Source organism: Orcinus orca, chromosome 9 (genome assembly GCF_937001465.1).
Source record: "Orcinus orca chromosome 9, mOrcOrc1.1, whole genome shotgun sequence".
Lineage (NCBI taxonomy): Eukaryota > Metazoa > Chordata > Mammalia > Artiodactyla > Delphinidae > Orcinus > Orcinus orca.
In genome coordinates, this window is record NC_064567.1 from 26,356,513 (window position 1) to 26,376,741 (window position 20,229).

A 20,229-nucleotide genomic window follows, 5' to 3' on the forward strand; every position below is an offset into this window, starting at 1 on the left:
ATGTGTTTTCTGCCTGTCAATTTCTGTACTATTCAGCTTAACTGGTACTTTCTTTCTTCCAGACTATATATAACATGATGTTCTTTAAATCGTTAAACTTTAGTACTAGAAAAATTAAAGGTACTTAATTCAGACCACTGGTCTTCTGCATGAAACCCAGATTAACTAAAAGACAGTGTCCAGAATACCTCCTTTTTCCCAGTCCAGTACTCTTCAAAGGGATTTTTTCCCCTACTGTCTGTATTCTAAGGGGTTTGAGGAAGAATAAAAACAAGGCACCATTGTCCTCTTACAGATCCCTGTAATAGGTCTTTGGAAAACAACTGAGGATGCCTAACTGATGGCTGCCAACTGATGGCTGCAGAGCAGATCCACAGTTATAATTCCACAGTGTCTCTCATGATATTTAGTCAACTTTATAGATCAAGAAACTGATTGAGCATATGGCGTAGAAAAGGTTCTGTGTTATAATCTGCAGTAAATAAAGGTAAATAGAGTTTAGTGTCGGACTTTACAAAAGCAGACAGGGGTGGGATGAGAAGAAAGGAATAAGACACACATGTAAACAATTATGATGTAAGCTGGGACCGGTTGGGAATGTGTAAAGTTCTGTGATAATTCAGGGAGAGCACCTCAGATGGGAGGAAGTCATGAAAAGTTTTATGGGGTACCTGGAGGGACAGACCTTCAGAAGGAGTCGATGAAAGGCAGTGCGAGAAGTGGACACTTCAGGAGGAGAGAGATTACTAAGCAGAGGAATTAGAAGAAGGCGTCCTGGGGTGTGACTGAAGAATAAATAAATAAATAGTCCAGTTTGGTTCCTATGCTATGTGTGAATAGAAGCCTCATGAAGAATACTGATGAAAATATGTGAGACCATATGATAAAAAGGTATGGCTTTATGTCTTTGGCATTCCAGATGCTCTGTGTTCACATGAGAAGCCCTGCCCTCCCTGTCCCCCATACTCTCAAACAATGTGTTCATTAGCAGTGGGGCATAGCAGCTTCCCCTCCCCACATTCATACCTGGTCCTGAACTGAAAAATGTTTTGTAGGGAGCTTGATTCCTCTGAGAAATATTTAAAATACTTCTATCAAGAAATTTTCTTCTCCGACCCTTCCCTGTCATTTAAAAAATTAGATGGACTTTTCCTGATCGTCACGGATTCTCCAAGATAACAGGTTGAGGTTTCTTCCTGATGATTTGAATTCATCTTGCATTTTTAAATACTCTTCAATTACCTTCTGTTGGTTTGGCTTTCTCTGTTCTCTTTCTAGGCAGCATATTCCCAGTATATCCGATTATGGTAACCCTTCTCATAAAGAAAGAGGAAGAGAAAACATTAAAAGTTTCTACAATTTCACTATCATGTTTTATGAGTGTTCTCTCCTTCTTTCTGGAGAGTAGAAAAATATATGCTATATTTTCTTTGCCCTGGTCTTTTAGTGAAAGCAATTGAGGAGTATTTACTGAACCCCAGTTTTGCTTTGCTACTTAGATTGTTAGTTTTTGAATTCAAAGCATTCAGCATGGTACCTACAATAGATCGGAATTACATTACTTCAGAGCTCAAAGTGATCTCAAAGTCTTCCAGTATTAATTACCCAGCTCTTTTTTTGTATGTACAAAACTGATTTTCTGAGAAGTTAACTGAGTTACCCAAGGTCACATAATTTGACCCTGGTTGAATACTGACTTATCATGAAAATTCTAAGACTAGAAGATCTCCTTTTAGGGATTATATATAATAATTCTTTTCTACTTAATCAGTTGGCTCACAGCAGTCTGTGAAATACTATCTTGATTAAGATAACATATAGTAAGTGTTCAATAAGTACTTGCTCAATGAAAGGATAAACAAATCTTTAAATGAAAGAACACTCAGAAGACACAGTTTAGCAAAAATACAGATGGCAAACCAGGACTGTGAGTTAAGAAGGAGTGACAAAAGGAAAAGTAAGAAAATATAGTTTTTTGGTAACTGTGTTCAGACCATAAAATTAGCGGGCCAGCACTAATCAAATTATGTAATTATCTATGGCCATATACATGGTATATGTATGTTCTGGACAAACTATAAAAACTGGATGCTATAATTCGCTTTTCAAACCTCTCTATCCCAAATTTATTAAGTCCAGGTATTCTAAAAGCCACGTTATTCCTTTGCACATTTTATTCTTTCAATCATTCACTCCATTCATTCAGTTAAACGCCTATTGCCGGCTTTGTGCCGTGGCAGCATCGTAGCCAACGAGGTTTATCTGAAGTACAGTTATTGCTAATTGAAAACACCTACATGCCAAACACTGCTAAATCCGAGGGACAGAATAGTGTGTGATTTAGATACAACTCAGTCCCTTTTGGAGTTTACATTATGTGCAGTGCCTACACATAAGATTATTCCCTACTCATAGATTATTCCCTATATCAAGTATTTAGTGAAAATGTTAGTAGTGCTGAGAAAGAAAAGTTCGGGAAGAAAAGTGCTCCGAGAGTTTGTTATAGGGGATCCTGACCTAGGGGTAGTGTCAGTGAAAATTCCCTTGGGAAAGAGCTCAGGTAGAGGAAGGGAGTGTATTAAGGCTCTGTGTGGACGGAGACAGAGCAGGTCCAGGAACCAAGAAGGACCAAGAAGTCTGGCACGCAAAAAGCAAAGGCAAGCATAGACCAGAGTTGGTATGAAACAAATTGCAGTTCATCTACAAAGGGTTTCGGTTATATATAGGTAGAGTAACTTCACTTCATCAATGTTAGACTGCCCTTCTGTGGTTCATGGGAGACTAATCATTGTTATTAGTAAACTGACTTCCTTTTATATTTTAATATAACAGCCTCACAATTGTTTGATTTTTTATTATATTTCACTGAATTGTGTTTCCACACTTTCACCCCAAATATTGCAATATGAAGTAGGATAATAACTCATTAACTGAAGAGACTGTATTGTTATATAAGTAGAAGATAATTATTTACTACCAAGTTATGAGACCTTAGATTCCTAGAACTCTGGTGCTAAATCAATTGTCCATTGCATTTACAAATTTGTAGAGGATTAGCAATCTTTTGCTTCCAGTGCTCAGAAGTTAAAGACTGATTTAAAAAATAGTTATAGTAATCAATCTCAAAGTGATCATTCTCTTGAACTAGTAATACTTTAATCAGTTGCGTGGCTGTTAAATGAAACGTTTTCATTTCCTGTTAGTCCAACTGTTGTCAATTCCACAAACTGAATTCAATATTTTTCTTCAATTTTTAAGAGATATAAATAATTCATATGCAATACCTTCTGTGAGATCCATAGAAACCTTCTGAGTTGAATGCCTTGCTGTATAGACAGGGATGTGACTGGTTTGTTTTACTCTCTCTCTACATATACACCAAATTTAAGTATAACCATAGACATTTTAAAATTTCCTAATTAATATTTATTTTCCTGAGTTTTAAGAGAAAAAAATCTTTTGTAATTTTATTCCTTTTATTTGTATTTGTATTGATAATGTATTTAGAAACTTAGGTCTACCAGAATTTTTTTCCCTAATCAAATAAAGTATGATGAACTTGCTAAAATTTGAAAGTTTGCTACAGACAGAATTTGGAAGTTTCAGGGAACAGTGTCTCTGAGGAGAAAAAGAAAGAGAGAGAGAAAAGTGAAAGAGAGAGTGAGAGAAAGAGAGAAGAGAGGAGAGGACATTTGGGGTGTCTAGAAGAAATTGTGATGGTGTGAGGGAAGCTTTCAAAAGAGTTCATAAAAATGACATAATTATATTTTTCTTATACCCTCTTCTCTCACTAATGACTTTTGTTCCTGAACTGTTTGTAACTCTGTTTACCAAGAAGAGTGGGCTCTGATCACCAGCGCTTTCAAGGCAATGGAACAAAGACCTATATCAGGAAGCATTTTGGTAATGGGGAAGTTATGTTGGGAGGTATGACTATGCGCTTTTGTCATTCTAAAAACACATCCATGTTTTTGTTTAAGAACATGTTTTAAACATGTAGACACATTTAAAAACTCTTCAGCTTGCTTCTATCACATTGACGTTTCGAGTTTCAAGATTTTAAGAACAGTTTATAAAGACAAATATGTTCTTTTGTGAATTATCAGTATATGAGGAGGGACATCAAGAATCACACTTAAGTCCCTGAAAGTCACGTGTGCCATGTTTTCTTTCATTTTGAAAAGATGCTCTTGTACCGTATAGTTATGCCATTGTGGACAGGGTTTTGTTCTATTAAGTTTTATTCCTGCTTTCGCTACTCCTAGAAAGAAGACCTTTTTTGGTTTGTTTCTCTATGTTTGGCTCAGCCTTAGTGACTTGGTGTTGGGGTAGCATTCTGTCCTGAATTACTCTGATTTGAATTCCAAATTGATTGCACAAACCCCACATCAACAGGTTGGCATTATTCTATGGGCATAATACAGTGATTGTTGGAGAAGTGTGGCTTGAAAGTCCACCCAGGGTGTCAGAGAGTAAATGGACCTTTTGTTGGCTTTGGGGGTTGGATTATTTTTCTTTGTCTTGCTGATTTTGAGATTGTTGGACAGAAATTTAACTTTTTCTTTATTTTCATTTTGGCAAGAGATTAAAAAATCTCAATAGTGTTTCTTAACAAGGCTTCATTGACTTCCATAAAACTTTGTTTCTGAATTAACTTTTATCTCCTGAAAACCTTTGGGCAGGACAAGCTGGGCATTTACATGGCATTTGCAACAATTAGAAAGTTCACTGGTTGGGACTGATCTTTGGTCACCGAGTTTAAAAAGATGGGATGCTGTAATGCCCACTGATTGTGTGATTGTTTCAACCTCACTCATAAAGGGTTTTAGCTGAAGAGTCTTTGTCTAGGGCAGGCCTGTGAGATCCAGCTGCAGTAGTCCGGGAATGAATGCCTTTGTGTCAATGGTCAGCTCCCTCTGATATTTGATCAGCCCGTATTTGCATGGCAACCTATTTCTACATCAGCAAAGTATGCATATAATGCTGGGCTTTGTAATCTGGTTGAGAAAATGCATGGGTGTTCAGAGGTTTCCCCTATACTGTTACCTTTGGGTGATTAAATCTAGTAGAAAGAAGTGTTATGTGAATAATGAAGAACACAGAATGATCAGATGAAGTTGAGTTAGGACCGTGACTTTGTTTCCAGTGCTGCGACTTCCTGTGGCCAAGATGAGCTATCTGGCTCGGCCACTTCGATTTTTCAAATTAACTAGAAAGTTTACAGAATCTTTATTTCATTTCCTCCAGACCCAAGGACTATGTCATCAGGTTCCAGCCACTGAAAAAGGAGAGACAGTAAATTTTATGTTAGAGTCTTTTGGAGAGTAGAGAAACTCATACAAAGCCAGCTACACACACACACACACACACACACCCCGCTATACAATGATACAGAAATGGAAAGTTAAGCTGGTCATACCATTTCCTGATCTAGCTGTGGTAAATGCACTTAAACTTCCAGCATCTTTCTGTTTTAAATGATAATCTCAGAAAGTCTCCAGCAATCCTTACATCATAAGAGACTAGGAGCAATGTTTCCCTACAGAAATACAATTGGCATTTACGACAAGACAGTTCTTTGTTATGTGTGACTTTCCTAATATTGCCGCATGTTTAGTATACCTGACCCCCCAGGACCTAGATACCAGTAATATCTTCGAGTAGTTGTCCTAGAGAAAGCTCCTTTCTCGTCATCCCCATCCCCCATATTTCCAAGTGTCCCAGGGAAGCTATGGAGCGGTGCCAGATCTGACAGATTGCAAACCTCCGTAATGTGTTATTATTACTGAAATATTCTGAAAAATACAGAGGCAGAGCCGCTCTCCAGAGTCTACCATGTTTCATGGAAATTAGAACATAAAAAGAAACATTCAATCCTAAAATTACAGAATACATACAGATAACTCCCGACTTTAAAAATATTATCCCAAGAGGGTTTTTATTTTTTTAATTAGTTATTTGTAACTTTATACACACTTTTCCGTAGAAACTGTTAGGCTATATCTCCAAAATTTATTTAACAAATCGTAGACTTTTTTTGAGTGTCATCCGGTGAGAGATCCTACAGAGATGAATTTGCCAAAGTCTAAAGTGTGTTTCATGTCCTTGAACTATTTCAGCATAATCAGGGACAATGTGACTTGGGTTGACAAACTCACTGATAGAGATGTGATAGAATATCAATTAGTTTGTGTATCATGGGGTGTATACAACATGCTCCATGGTGCTGTGTCCTGCTATCAAAGACCTGAGGCTTTACATTAGTAACCACCACGCGGGTGTCTGGTGAGTGAAGGGAAAGGACAGGTCTGGATGGCTAGTCCCTCTAGGTCATGGCAATGCCTGGGCAAAGTCCTTTCATGACTGAGACGCCCATGTCTCTCGGATTATTTCCTTTGGAAAGTGATGGAGAAGCTGCAGGAATTTACTTCTGTGTTCACTTCACTTGTTAAATCGAATGCTGTTTCTAGGCAAGTTTACTGTTCCTGCATGTCTAAGAAATAATCTGTTATCTCCTATTTAGGGTTGACATTAATTTTATCTTCAGAAGGAGAAAGGTCTTCCTTATACCTCAGGGTTGCTCTGGAAGAAACTCAGAGCCATCTTATATACAGCAGATACTCATTATAGAGATAACATAGCATCAATAACAGCAAATATTTATAGTACTCACTGTATTCCAGAAGTGGAAATAAACATAAAGTGTTAGAAAACAGGTCTTTGTTTTTTTTTTTTAATTAATTAATTTTATTTATTTTTCGCTGCATTGGGTCTTCGTTGCTGCACGCAGGCTTTCTCTAGTTGCGGCGAACGGGGGCTACTCTTGGTTGTGGTGCGCGGGCTTCTCATTGCGGTGGCTTCTCTTGTTGCGGAGCAGGGGCTCTAGTGCATAAGACCTTCAGTAGTTGTGGCTCATGGGCTGTAGAGCGCAGGCTCAGTAGTTGTGGCACATGGGCTCTAGTGCGCAGGCTCAGTAGTTGTGGCGCATGAGCTCTAGTGCGCAGGCTTAGTAGTTGTGGAGCACGGGCTTAGTTGCTCCGTGGCATGTGGAAACTTCCTGGACTAGGGATTGAACCCATGTCCCCTGCATTGGCAGGCATCCATTCTTAACCACTGAGCCACCAGGGAAGTCCAGGATTATTATTAACATCAGAGATCACTGGTTTTCAAATGATTTTAATCAAGTAAGAGAATAGAAATTGTAATCATGTATTTAAAAGAGTAAAGTAGAAGTGCAGGTATTTTAAAAATCTTTAATAATGAAAGTGTGTAATCATCTCCAACATATTTCAGAAACACACTAGTAAAATGTTGCAAAAAAAATACTCATTAGTTTCTGTAGTTTTTGTTTCCTCACACAAATTATCTCTTCATCTATGATCCCTAACAATTTTCTGTTGACTGTGATGTTAAACTTAATTTTAAACTATTTTTACTACTTATAATATAATATTGACTTTTTTCCAAGCTGACTGAGGAAGATTCAAAAAAATTATCAAAAGTTCTACTGGCAGGAAGGAGTCTTACCATGTGATTCAAACAAAATTTTCAAAAGACTGAAGTCATATAATGCTTAGAGGTAAACTAGATTTTAACACTTAATATTTTAAAATTCATGCTTTTTCCCTCGTAAGAATAAGTTAAAGATACGATGGTTTAAAAATAAATATTATGAAAATAATGACTGCAAAGGCAGGCATTTAAGCCTTGAATCAGTTGTCCAGGAGGATACATTTTTTTTATGTTCTCTTAGAATACTATGTCTACTTTTAATTAAATGTCTGAGAAAAATTTTGTATTGTTTTGATTTATCAACAAGAAAGTAGACCTTGCTACAGTAGTCAATATCAATTACATAGAAGAGAATAAACACCAGACCTCTCAAACTGAATAAAAATATTTTTTTTCATTGGAATTCAATGTTTTGCTTTTAAAAAAAATAGAGGTGCAGCAGGGCAACCTCAATATAGAATTTTTATTAAGTTTGGGTAAATTTAAAATCAAATCAAAATTGTATAAAAGAGTTCCATTTTGTCCTAATTCTCTAGAAATACTCTTGTCAGGGAGCCAAAAGGAGACTTCTTTATTGGATGCCCTAAAATTTTGCTTCTTGAGTAATCTCTCCCCAAAAAGCTCCTGGCCCTTCAGAACCCCATGTGGAGCTCATAGAGGCAATGAGCTTCAATGTGTAGTTTCCAATTCTTCATTCATTTTATAGCATTCCTGTTATTTCTTCAGGCAACTGCAATGGAGGGTGTCAGGGTACATTTATGTTTGAAATGGGTACAGAAAAGGAAAAGGAAAGAATTGCAAATCTGAGCAACTTGATGCTTCTGAAGCCTTACTATTAGGGCTCACTGTAACGTTGATATTTCTTTCTCTGTATTCTTTTAACATGGCTTGTCTCTGTGCCAGGATGTCTGTAGCTTCAGTTGGAAGACGGAAAGGGTGGGGGGCAGAAGTGACCTGGAGGATCACTCATTCACACATCTGGTGGTTGATGCTGGCTGTTGGCAAAGACATCAGCTAGGGCTATGGGCTGAACACCTACTTGTGACCTCTTTATGTGACCTGGGCTTCTCACAGTGGGGAGGCTGGGTTCTGAGGGTCAGTACCCCGAGTAGAGCCAGATGGAAGCTACATCTTTTTTATAATCTAGCCTCAGAAATCATATAGTGTTACTTTATGGGTTGGAGCAGTCACAAGCCTGCCCAGATTCAAGGATTGGGGAAATAGACTCCACCTCCTGATGGGGAGTGGCAGTTTTAGACCAGCATATGGGTTTTGGGAGTGTATGGGACCACAAATATTAATATTACTCTGGTCATTTTGGAAAATACAATCTTTCACATCCTGTAGAAAGGCAGCTCTAATCACTAAATCACTGTCACAGAAAGTCTAAATCTGCCTTAAAGCAGCCCATTCATTTGCTCTAACCTTACTCTCTGCACATGAATAGTGTAAACAGTGTATTACATGACAGCTCTTTATATACTTAAATTCTGTCACTGAATCCTTCTTTTCTTTATTTAAATACCCTCATTTTCTTTTAAAATCCCTATGGATACGCTCTGACTTATCAGTGTACTTAAAATGTGATATCCCAAAGTGAACACAATATCCCAATGTTTCAGGCCAGGTTTTAGAAAAGAATAAAATAAATTGTGAGCCTTCTTATTCACGTATTATACCTTGGATGGTTTAGCCTAAAGTAACTACCTTTTTAAAGTAAATCACACTATTATCTTAAACTGGGTACGTTGCTAACTAAATCTGATATTTTATTCTGTTGTGAAAGTTCCAGTTTGAGTAATTTCTTTTCTATTTTATTATTTTTCCTCTTCTCCTTTCTTCCTCCCTCCCTACCTCCCTCCCTCCCTCCCTCTCCTTCCTTCCTTCCTTCCTTCCCTCTTTATTTATTGTTCCCTGAGTTTAGAATGTGAACAAGTATTATTTTCTCCTCCAAATGTTCTTCATAATCAAATTTAGGACAAAATTTATGCTAATTTAGCCTATCAGTTTCTTTATGAAATTATAACACTGCCCTACGCTCAATAAACCATTCTCTCAGGTCATATACTTACTGGCTCAGTTCTTTATCCATGGAAGATATAAAAATCCATGGCCATGAAAATTAGAAATGAGAAAAAAATGTTTCTGTCACTCAAGGAGGAAAATATATAATGAAAACTGAGTAGTGAACACTAGTTTAAATCCTTTCGAAAAGCCTGCCGTGATTAGATAGTTGTGAGTACTCTGTGTTGTGTGAAAAGCTTGCTAGGACTTGACCCTATTTAGATGAATCTTCGAATAATGAATGTAATGATAAGAACATAAATGAAAATAACTAACACTACAGTCATTTAAAAATACTTATCATTTGTGTATTGTATGAATGATTTTTTACAACAGTCATGAAAGGTGAGCATTATAGTATTACTATCCCCATTTTACAACTAACAAAACTGAGCTTCAGGGAAAATGAAATAACTTGTTCGGGATTAAAACAGATAGTAAGTGGCTCAATTTGGGATTCAACTATTGACAGTTCTAATCCCGTTTTGTGTGCCTTTCTAACTATGTAATGGATTTGCCCTTCTGAAGAATGCAGTTGATTTTTTCAAGTCAGTTATCTCATAATAACACAAGGAGTTAACAGCAATGGAAAGATTCTCCAACTAATTTAAGTGACAAATTTATTGAAAGGATAAGTGTGCTTATATCTGAAAATACAGGAACCATGGTAGTTCTGGGATCCACATTAGGAACTAATGGTCTCTTCTGGGAAGCACCATGGAGATGAATCTGACCAAACTCTTTTCTGCACTGGCATCACTCTGCTAATATTCAAATCTCAACAAAGCTTCGCTGGCCCCGGTTGGGTCCTATGCCCACCCTGTGGCTTATGGGAGAACAGTGTGATTGCAGCCTCCCAAGATTGCCATAATAGGGTTTGGAAAGTGGTGGGAGATTCTCTCAAGGGAAGCAGGGGTATTATTACCAAGAGAAGGCAGAAGGACCCTGGACAGCTAAAAACAACAGATGTTCTCTGTGTTACCTTTCAGGTTTGCTGGGGAAATTAAATTAGATAAGACATATGAGATGGCTGTGACAATAGTGCTCAAAAAGTTGTTATTATTATAATCATCACTTAAGTAAAACCCAGCAGTCAGTGCCTGACACATCAAACATACAGTTCAAGAAAAATCAATACCATGAATCAGGTTTTCTGTATGGGAGAAAGGTTTACCCCACAGGAGGCCGATGCACATACTCCCGCACATTCCGAGTTGTCAGGTAGTAAGCCAACCAGCTAAGCACTTCAAGTGCAGAAACACCAAAACTTGTCTCTCTTGTTCCTTCCCAAGCCAGTGCCTAGACTAGGACAAGCTCCACCAATGGGGAGGCTAGCCTAGGGAGGCAGTGACTATAGGTTTAGAGCCAGAGTTCCTTTGGAGACACCCAAGCAAGACAGTAGCTGGTTCACTGGATGATGCTCAAAGGCATGTAAGGGTCCAATTGGGAGGCTTAATCTCATATACCTACAAGTGCTAGAAAAGTGGTGCATGGTTACGGAGCCAATAAGAAGGATGGGTCGGCAGCAATTTGGGAAGGATGTGCTTGATCCAAGAGGGCGCCTGATACTCTGTTCCAGCCAATGCAGTGAGGAGGGGAAACGCAGGCTTAGGCTGGTCAGACCACTTGATTTTTTATTTTTTTTTAAAGGATATCAGACTTTTTTTTTTTTGCGATACGGGGGCATCTCACTGCTGTGGCCTCTCCCGTTGCGGAGCCCAGGCTCCAGACGCGCAGGCTCAGCGGCCATGGCTCACGGGCCCAGCCGCTCCGCGGCATGTGGGATCTTCCCCGACCGGGGCAGGAACCCGTGTCCCCTGCATCGGCAGGTGGACTCTCAACCACTGCGCCACCAGGGAAGCCCAGACCACTTGATTTTTGAAAGAACTAGAAATCCTGATTTTTAGGTGAAGTTACTTTGCAGTGAATTCAAAAAGTTAAAAAAATACTTTGTAATCTAACACTGTGCAGGCCAAATAAAACCCATTTGTTGATTCAATTTGTCCCATGGTGGTCTGTTTGCCATTTCTGTTCCAAGAAATGTTATCAGCCCATAACCTCATTGTCGGTAAATAAGTTCTCTTTGATCACAGTTGTGCACTCCACGGGTTGCTGCATTTTCTACATTATTTTCCCCCTCATGCTGCCATTCATTGCTATTCATATTAGCGTGAATTTAATTATAGAGGGGACGTGTCAGGGAGAAGGTGGGAGGAGCAATGGGGAGAATTTTTCTCAGGCAGTGACTCACACTGCTGTACCTATTCCTCAGGCTTAGACCATGAAGCTAAACTACCTCCAGAAACTCAGGCTGAAGAGGGTGGCCGCACGTGGTTCTTGGAAAAAGGAGGAAAACACAATTCTCCCCCCACCCCCCAAATCTCTTCAACTGCTCCTTCCACAAAATACTTGTGGAGTTGAGAATTGGGGTAAGAGACACTTTTTTTTTTTTTTTTTTTGCGGTACGTGGGCCTCTCACTGTTGTGGCCTCTCCCGTTGCGGAGCACAGGCTCCGGACGCGCAGGCTCAGCGGCCATGGCTCACGGGCCTAGCCGCTCCGCGGCATGTGGGATCTTCCCAGACCGGGGCACGAACCCGTGTCCCCTGCATCGGCAGGCGGACTCTCAACCACTGCACCACCAGGGAAGCCCTAAGACACACATTTTTATGTTCAGGTTTTTCTTCTGTGACACTTCCTTCTTTGTTGAGCTTCTCTCTGTGAAGCTATTCTGGACTACTTCTGCTTTTTGAATGAGATCTCTGCTGGATTTTTATACAGTGATAAACACCAAAGGCTCCCACTGTACTCTGCTTAGATTTTTGCAAGCTGCAAGTCTTGGCTTCTGGGCAATTTTCTTCCAGCAGCTGGGCATTCCCAGATGACACTGTGCTATCTAGAAGGGTCAAAGAAAGTTAGATATTTTTTTCAGCAGAGCTTTATCTTATACTGTAATACTCCACAGCACCTAGCTTAGTACTGGTCGTGGAATGAATGCTTCTTGACTGATTTATAAGAGGAGTGACCTCACATAAAGCAGAAATATGGGACCATGTCAATAGGGTACCTTGAAAATTCCTCAAGATATCCACCTGTAAATATCTTGTCCTATCAGTTTACTAAGGTACTTAAAATTTACATCATTAGTCACTCTTTTGGACTTTCTTCTGAAGATACAATGTAATTATTACCAAGAGAAGTGTGCTTTATTCTATTAGCTACCATTATTTTAAACAATGAAATAATTGTGAAATCATGTGTAAAATTAAAAAATAGAGGGCTTCCCTGGTGGCGCAGTGGCTGAGAGTCCGCCTGCTGATGCAGGGGACACGGGCTCGTGCCCCGGTCCGGGAAGATCCCACATGCCGCGGAGCGGCTGGGCCCGTGAGCCATGGCCGCTGAGCCTGCGCGTCCGGAGCCTGTGCTCCGCAACGGGAGAGGCCACGACAGGGAGAGGCCCGTGTACCGCAAAAAAAAAAAAAAAAAAAAAAAAAAGATACCAAAGACCCATTCAGGACAATGGCTGATTAAGGAGCGAGGAAGAACTGGGACTGGGACTCTAAACGGTAGGCGATGCTCCCTACGAGACAAGAAGAGGATGTCTGGAGGGAAATTACGTCCATGAACGTTTGTCTTCTCTTGAATGTTTGTCAAGATTTTTGATCTTGGCATAGTTTCCAGTGGATCTCAAAGCTTCAGAAAATTTATCAAGGTTCAGGTTACATCTCCAGTTATTTCCAGGAGGACAATCTGCAGTCTATGGAACAGATGAGAATGAAAGAGCAATAAAATATATAGCATATGGTCTAGCTTGTAATCAGTGTATGATTGAAACTGTTGAGGTTTATAGCCTCTCTCAATGATGTCACCTTCGGTAAACTCCACATATAAAAGAGAAGGGTCAAGTGTACTTCCCAACTTTAACTGGTTTTCTTGAGTGTTCTTAATTTAATAAAGTATCTAAACAACATTTTGAGAAATCTGAGTAGGAGGTGCACTGCAGCCCCATACTCAAATACACCTGCCACATTCCCATGGAAGCTGATTGCTTAAGTAGCTTAATAGTAATTATAAAGGTTATCAGCAAATCTGTCACATCTCATTATGAATTATGAAGTATGCTTTGTTTCTTCAGTTCTAAAACTACCCATTAGAGGTTTCTTAATAACCTTAGAGACTCAGTGACCATTTTCTGCTGTTAGGCTTCTGTCCTCTCCCTATGTAAGCACTCAATCCTCACCCTGGGTTTATTCAGTCTTCAGACAGATCAAATGAATAATTGATCAAAATCCTCAGGTTTTATAATATTGTAAAAATACACACTCAGTTAAAGAGTGAAATAAAATAAATGGATGTGTATTTTTTAAGCAAACATCTTTTGGGTACTTCAGAGCTACGCTGCTGGGTTTTATTGGTGCTGCGTGCATGTGTAAGATACAGATCCCATTCCAAATAATAGTGGAGCTCTCCTCTACACCTGGAGGCTTGCTCACAGAGATGGAGGTCACAAGGAGATTGTTGGAACATCTTGAGAGAATTTGCCAGTATCATTAAATTACTTTTACAAATGCAAGGTAACCTGGAATAATACAGGTATCAAATATGTGCACTAAGAGTATATATCAGTGGAGCATAATTGCTGGGCCAAAACATGTCCAACCTGATGGTATGACTATGGGCAAATGCTCTACCAGTGACGAAGTAAACTTTAGGATCCCAGGATCACAGACTACATACACACAACTGAATAGATTATTCTATAGTGCAATTTGTATTTCTTTAATGACAAATGTTAAATTATCACTTATTAATTTGTCTATATAAACCGATAAACTAAAGTGATTAATTGCAACTATCATTAAATAATACCTTTTAATCAATAATTCTACTCGGAGGAAGTAAAAAAATTATAAATGCACTCATACTGTACCTATAAGTTTAAAGAAACATTTCATTTAATCACAGCTGTAGAATGATGTAGCCACAGATGATGAGTCATGAAATTGTCAATTTCATAGATGAAAACAGTGAAATATTGGCAGTTTCATATAGCTCAGTCTAGGAGTTGAAAAAGGCAAAATTTTGAAAGATTAAATAACTTGTACAAGCTCATATGGATTGTAGTGGCAGAGCCAGCTTTAATCTAAAGGCTGTCCACAGGCACCTTCTCTTGGCCACTTGACTTTCAGTGTTCAGTTCTGTCCAGTGTCTCAATGACAGCTCCAGTGACCAGGCAGTTATACCGCAGTCAAAACCACTTGAACACAGAAGCACTTCCACCTTCTGGTGGGACACAGGGACACACTACAATCTATTTCATGCCTGAACCATTCCAGTCGGCATCAATCAATTTTCCTCCCTTTCAGTAAGGTCTTGTCCTGGCTCGCACATCCCGAGTGAGCAATAACGCAGTCTAGAGGAGAACTTATCCCACTGTCTTTAGAAACCAACTGACCAGTACATTCAGAAGTATATCCAGGAAAAAACTAACCAAGTCCATTAAAAGACAACGTTCATACGTACCTCTTTTATAAGCCAATAAAATTGATTTTAATTAGTGGGCTAGATGTGCTCACTGAGACTCTGTGCTATTGTATGATACATATATCTCCCCCTCCACACATGCTATTTGAAGCAGGAAACAAAGATAGGCTTCGGTATTATCATAATTCATTTCCTTATTTTACGGTGTGCTTGAATCCATTTGCCACAGCTGCCTTCCTTGTTTGCTCCTCTGCCCCAGTAATTCAAAATAGATCGCATTAAAAGAAATTAATTTGAGACTGAAATTTAAAAGATAAAATTGTTTTGTTTTCCTTCTAGGAGATGCAGGTATACATGCGTGTATTTTTTTCCTTTCTCTTCCTTTTCTTTTCAACAGTCTGCTGTATATGTGGCATTTTAGTGATATTTTATTTTGAACTAATAAACAAAGACCAAATTTGGCAGGGGCTAGGGTTTACCCAGTGAAGAGATGTTAGATCATGTCAGTCATGATTTCATTTTCTGAAAAACAATTTTACAGATCTATTTCTGTTCCGCAGTGGCTACTATCATCTTTTTCTTTCCTTTACGTCACTAAGATTTTTATCTTTTGGTATTTGTAAGGAACCAAAAATAAATATGTTTCCATTTTTAAAAAGTCCATTTAAACTATAACATCAGGGAAAAATGGACTTTTGAATATCCTACAAAGATATAACATTTATTTTAGTTTCTTTTTTTTTTTTACATCTAGCCCTACAGAACTAGTATTGTGAGAAATTATTTTTTAAAAAAGAATATTAAACCCAGAGCATAAATAAGGTATGTATTTTAATTCATGATTGTGGAGAGCTTTAGATAAATTGTCAGATGGAATGCCGATTTAATTAATATAGTCCCAAAATATGCTGTAATGATAGCTGATAATATGGAATTATATGGTTGTGAGTTAAACTGGAAATAATGACTAAAGCAAGATTTGGCAAACTATGGCCCATGGGTCAAAATCAGCCTGCTGCTTATTTTTGTAAAGAGACATAGTTATTGGTTTGTGTATCGTCTATGGAAGCTTTCCTGCTACAAAAGAATTGAGGAGTCACAACAGAGATCATATGACCCACAAAGAAAATATTTACTATCTTGCCCACTTTTCCTCTTGACCCTAGATCTACAGCAAAAGTATTTCAAAAGAAGTCCTATGAAATGAATTCAAGGCAGAAGATACAGATGCAGTCCTATTTTACATCTGAATTAAAAGGTAGGGAAGAAATTTTCCTAGGGTCATAGGCTAAATGGGCATTCCTTTGAAGGACTTGCAATTCAAACAAAACCTGGTAAGTATAGGTGGGTGAGTATATGACATGATGCAGTCAGTAGAGCAGTGCTTTTTAACTAACCTTACTGGACACACGACTTTTAGTAAATAGTTGCACTGAGCGCTATGCTTTACTAAAAAATATTGAACTAATAAAAAATTGTAAACTTTGGTGATAAAGTTGCAAATTGCTTTATTCTAACATAGAGCTCCCTGTCAACATATTGGTCCCCTAGTTTTGATGCCAAAGAATTAAGACATTTCTTTTGTTTCTTCCAAGTCTTCAGGAAAGTTGGCGCTTGTATTAGTCAGGACAGACTAGGTTATGGCGCAGCAATAAACAACTTCCAGATGTCGATGGCCTTAAAACAAAGGTTTAAATCTTGTTCAAAGTGTACTGTACGTCTAGTGAGTGCTCTCCACCCCCAGGCTCCTGTCCTCCATGTAATGGCTCAGCTTTGCATCTCCATGTCAGTACATGCTTGCATGATTGCAGTAGCCAGGAAGAGAGTTCTGAAAAGTCTCCAAAGGCAAATAAATACATCTGCCCAGAGGAGACACACATCACCTGTACTCACGTTCTATTTTCAAAAAAAAGTCATATGGCTGTTTCTAACCTTAAGGAGGCAAGGAAGTGTAATTACCCTGTGTATCCAGAATGAAGATAGGAAATTTTGAGAAGTAACACGAGAGTGGTTTTCCATATCTACCCTCAACCTCCTCTCACTGACTCCCAGGAGTATTTGTGGAATATCATATACTTAGCTTTTCATGAATAGGGGAGAATAAGTGGGAAAATATTGGTATTCAAAGTATACGCAAGTCGGCAAGAGCATAGCTTGATAGTATTGTTGCAAAGATTAAACTAGATTTCTGAATTCTTGGTTGTTATGTATTTAATTCTCTGTCCCACTACTCTGCTTCCCTTAGCTACCAGTGTTTGGTGGAAAACAAAGGCCCTTTTCTGACTGGGTTCCCAGTGCAACAACTAACCTGAAATAACACTATTATTTCTGCACCTACAAGCTCAGCTTCAGTGAAAAGCAAAACAAAACAAAACTGAACTAGGTACTCCTCACCTAGTTTACATGAAGAGCCTTCCCAATCAGTTTTCTCCTTGTCCTTCAACCCAGGGTCAAACTCCAGAAGCCATTCCTCTAGCAGCTGCTTCTTGGTTGACTCAATTCATCCTTATCCTCTGTATGTAGGAACAAACATCAACGTTCTTGTTCCAGCTGCTTTGTTCCAATTCACATTTTTCCCTCTGATTTTCTCTTTGGTTCTAGTACATTTTCATCTCTCTTTCTCTTATGGATCAGCAGCTATGATATAGACTGAATATTTACATCCATATGTTGGAATCTAATCCCTAGTGTGATGGTGTTTGAAGGTGAGGGGTTTCAAGAGCTGGTTAGGTCATGAGCATGAAGTTCTCATGAATGGAATTAGTGCCCTTATAAGAAGAGGCCAAAGAGCTAGCTCACTCATCTTTCTACCGTGTGAGGATACAATGAGAAGTCAGCCATCTGCAACGCAGGTGAGCACTCTCATAGGAACCTGACCATGCTGCCACCGGGATCTCAGACTTACAACCTCCAGAACTGTGAGAAATGAACCTTTGTTGTTTAAGTCACCCAGTCTATGATAATTTGTTCTGGAAGCCAGAATTGACTAAGGCTGCTTCACCACAAATGTATAACATCATATAATATTCATGAGATAATGTCAATCTCCTCACACACAACTGGAGAAAAGCTATTCATGATGGTCATTTTATTTACTGTATCAATTTTGGTAAGATTTTGTTAGAACAACAGGTGATTTTATTTTTGGAGTTTTTTCTACAGTGCAGATGGAAATAATGGGTGGTGCGCAATGTGTTCCAAGCTTTGTAAACCACTCTATGCCTGTCCCCACCCATGCAAACATGTTTGTAGTGTTCACCAAATTTCCCTTTCCCCAAATCTCTTATGTTTTCCTCTAATGTGGAGAATTTTTGTTTGATTCTCTTAGCGTGCACACATTGTAAAATTGTCCTCAGTTTCTTTCACATTAAATTTCTTTTTCTAAAAATGGCAAATGAAAATGCTTACTTTAAACAAAATTAGTCATTGCCATGTATGGACTAAAGATTAATTCTAGAAATTTCACAGTATATGTAATTCCCCGAGCTTTAAGTTGAGATTGAGATCCCTCAAAAAGAAGATATTTGAGTTCTATTGGTCAGTGGGGTCCTCAACTATTAATAAATCTTACTATACTTGGTTTCTCACTTTAGGGATCAGACATCAGATAGAGCCCAAAGTAATTTTATCTCTGTTCTGCTGTTTAGTTTTCAGCACTTCAGTATCGACTGAGGCCCCTCATTAATCTTATATATCCCTTCCCCAGTATCCAATTTGGAAAGGACTAAACCATCTGAAACTAAAAATAGCTATCAATTGATTAATATCCTGCAGGTGTCTGAAAGGTCAGTAAGTAGAGACCAGCTTCAGAACGGTGTCCAGAATTCATAAGTCTTTGTCTTGCCATAAGAACAGATCAATGACCATCACCAGAGGGCAATTGAGCGTAGGCCTGACAGTTTTCTATTAACACTGGGTGTTATAGATGATGCCCTCTCCCATCCAAATATTCATGTGATTCACAGTTGGCATCTTGCTGAAGATTAATGGCCCAATGTGAAATGGTGGGTTTGTGATGGATTTCACTTATGACTGTTTTTTGACTATTTCACGTAACATTCTTCTCTAGCTGGAAATTCACCAGCTGGAGTCACTGAACTCATTCAATGCAACATTTTAAATTTGTACACATTTACCGCCGTATCTTTTTAAAACTTTCTTTCCTCTAAAACTGTGAATCAAAGAAATAAAACTGTTTCGTTTTGTTTTTTCTCATCTAGCCTATGGACATTGTTCTTTTGCAGGTGTAAATTGCTGGGTGACAGTTTCAAGTTTAGATTCATTCTAAGGTATGCTTTATAATTCAACAAATTCATCTAACATACTAGGCACAGGCTAGCCATAAAGCCCCATTCTTTTTTTTTTTAACATCTTTATTGGAGTATAATTACTTTACAATGATGTGTTAATTTCTGCTTTATAACAAAGTGTATCAGCTATACAGATACGTATATCCCCATTTCTCCTCCCTCTTGCGTCTCAGTCCCACCCTCCCTATCCCACCCCTCTAGGTGGACACAAAGCACCGAGCTGATCTCCCTGTGCTATGCGGCTGCTTCCCACGAGCTATCTGTTTTACATTTGGTAGTGTATATATGTCCATGCCACTCTCTCACTTCGTCCCAGTAAAGCCCCATTCTTAATTGTTTAAAGGACTATAAAAGAAAGCGAGACAATAACTGGAAAAAGATAAACATTTTCGAAATTGTGATCGAGTGTTCAATAAAAACAAAAACAGAAGTTTAAAATCAAATCAAACAGTTATAGCAAAACTTGAAGATTTTAGCTCTGGCCTACTGTCTTTAATAATACTCTTTGTATTATGATGCCTGTTGACTGATTTCAATATAACCAGACATGATATTCTGGACTCTAATTTCCTTGACTATCTATCAATAATGTCCTTCAAACAACCTCAGTCACCTACTCCCATACTTACACCTGGATATTGAGTTCTCTCCCTCTCTCTCTCTCTCTCTCTCCCATAGATAACTACTTCTTACCCTAACCTCTTTCTTCACATGGCCAACTCTGTTTCCACTACCCTCACTCTCCAATGAAAACCTTGATTCCTATGTCATGAGTTAACATGAAGACATTTTCCAAAACTACACGACTCCTTCTGTTCATCTACAGCATCACAGCCTGCATCCTTTGTCTTCCCATCATCA